Source organism: Pelophylax lessonae, assembly GCF_965119305.1.
Source record: "Pelophylax lessonae genome assembly, contig: HAP1_SCAFFOLD_332, whole genome shotgun sequence".
Lineage (NCBI taxonomy): Eukaryota > Metazoa > Chordata > Amphibia > Anura > Ranidae > Pelophylax > Pelophylax lessonae.
This window is the reverse complement of record NW_028120012.1, coordinates 69,851-72,644: the sequence shown is the minus strand read 5'-3', so window position 1 is coordinate 72,644 and position 2,794 is coordinate 69,851.

Here is a 2,794-nt window from a genome sequence, read left to right as displayed (position 1 = left end):
CAGGAAATTAGATGTGTAATTTATGTCCCTAAAACACCTGACGGTACTCCCTGCATGTTGGGCCTCTGTATGTGGCCAGGCTATGTAAAAGTCTCACACATGTGGTATTGCCATACTCAGGAGGAGTAGCAGAATGTGTTTTGGGGTGTAGCTGCAAGTATGCATATGCCATGTGAGAGACAAAAACCTGTTAATATGACAATTCTGTGAAAGCATAAAATAAATAAAATCTTTATTTTTCAAAAAATTGTGGGAAAAAATTGCAACTTCAAAAAACTCACCATACCTCTTACTAAATACCTTGGAGTTTCAACTTTCCAAAAAGGGGTAACTTGGGGGGGGGGGGATACTTGCAGTGACCTCACTTGTCTCAAAAAATGAGAGGCCGTCAGTACATTAGATGTGATTAGGTGTGATCAATTTTCAATGATTAGTACCATAGCTTGTAGATTCTATAACCTCCACAAAGACCAAATAATAAATGCTTATTTGGGTTATTTTTACCAAAGATGTGTAGCAGTGTAAATTTTGGACAAAATGTATGAAGAAAAATTACTAATTTCCAAATTTTTATAACAGAAATAAAGAACAATTAATTAATTTTATCAAAATGTTCAGTCTTTTTTCATCTGTAGCGCAAAAAAAAAAAAAAAAAACAGTGGTGATTAAATACCACCAAAAGAAAGCTATATTTGTGAGAAAAAAGTACATACATTTCATATGGGTACAGTGTTGCATGACTGAGTAATTGTCATTCAAAATGTGAGAGCATTGAAAGCTGAAAATTGACCTGGTTGGAAGGGGGTATAAATGCCCAGTGGGCAAGTGGTTAATCAATCAAGGCATTAAATCATGGCATTGAAATAGATACTAGAGAAGTGGGCTACTTGTACCACAATACTGCGTGTGCTGGTGGATAGACCTCAGTGGTCTCTGCTCCTGCATGCCACTTGTATATGCGAAAAACAGTGACCTCACTTCCTGTATATACAGAAAATTAGGGACTTCACTTCCTGTAAAAACAGAAAATTGGTGACTTCACTTCCTGTGTTGAAGTTCTTCATCCTGCATCAGTGATTATATTAAATTCTAGGCGTGCACACGGGGGGTGCCGGGTGGTTCTGGGACCACCTTAATCACCCAGTGTGGTGCAGATTCCCCCTGTTGATATTTCACCAAAGCCCCCTCAGAAGGGCTCTTAAAAAAAAAAAAAAAAACGTAAAAAAATAAATAAATTTTTTTAAAAAATACAAAACAAATACTGTCCACTGCTCTACTGACACTGTCCATATTTTAAAACATTAAAAAAAAGTACATTTATTTATAAGAGTGTGTGTGTGTGTGTATATATATATATATATATTTACTGTTTATATACCCATTTGTGTTTGAGCCTGGGCCCATCCTAATAGGGTGCAGATTCCCCCTGCTGATATTTCACCAAAGCCCCTTTAAGAGGGCTCCTAAAAAAAAAAAATTGTAAAAATAAAAAATAAAAATTGTAAAAAAAAACAGAAATACAAAAAAAATAATAGGAATAAAAAAAAAAACTACTGACATGTCCACTACACTACTCACACTGTCCATGTTTTAAAACATTTAAAAAAAATGTACATTTATTTATTAGAGTGTGTGTGTGTGTGTATATATATATATGTAAATATATTTATACATATTTACTGTATATATACCCATTTGTGTTTGAGCTTTGAAGTCCACACCCTAACGCAATAAGCTGCGCACACCGATGATGGAAATATAAATACTATGGATTTTAAAATAAGAAAACTAGGTGTAGTATAATTCATAACCACCTTTCCCTTTTCATTGAATTGATAGCCTACTCAATCAATAATTGATGAGTGACTCAGCTGCCTCTATCTTGTGTTCCACAATCCTAGTAACTAATTTAGGAAACACATCAGTACAGTGTCCTATTAGCTGTAATCTATAGCACAGTAGACTTTGCCTTGATCTGTCTACTTTGGTCTAACTTATGCAGAAATATTGAAACAAATCTTTTTCTGTGTTAGTTCCACCTGTACTGAGACCTACGATATCATTCAACTTCATGCAAAACTCCAAATAAAGGACAAATGAATTAAAATGAATTAAATTGAATTTAAATTTAAAATTACATTTAAATTAAATTAAATTACATTTAATGTAATTAAAGAGGTGAATGTGTGCAAGGATATCACTTTCAGGACTTTGTTTTTATTTATTACTTGTCCTAGTAGCCTTCTTAAAAATATAAATAACAAGAACTATCTGTCCTAGTAGATGTTTCAGAAACACGACCTCCAGCCTGGACACTGTGTGCTTTCTACTTGCAGTAGCTCTAGGCTGCCACTAAAGTCAATGAAGAATAGATACAAGCTGCTCATTTATCCCAATACAAAGCTTGTCTCTTTTCTTCCCTGTAGCTCCCTCTAGTGGTGACCAGGAGCAGTTGCAGTAGGAAGAGAAGAGTTACTTCTGCACTAAAGATCCTGTGCTTCAAACACTTTTTTGTACACAAAACAGCTACCACTTGCAATTTGTATATTTGATCAGAATGAAGAGACACATAATAATAAAGTTATAAAAGTCAGTTCATAACTCCACATGGGACAAAAAAATAGCATAGCAAGAAAAAAAAAAAAAAAACAATAATGTATACAATTGCGATTCAAGTAATAATGTAATTAACCACTTCTGGACCGGAAGATTTTCCCCCTTAATGACCAGGCCATATTTTGCAATTCGGCACTGCGTTAATTTAATGGAATTTAACGTGCGACGCTGTACCTGA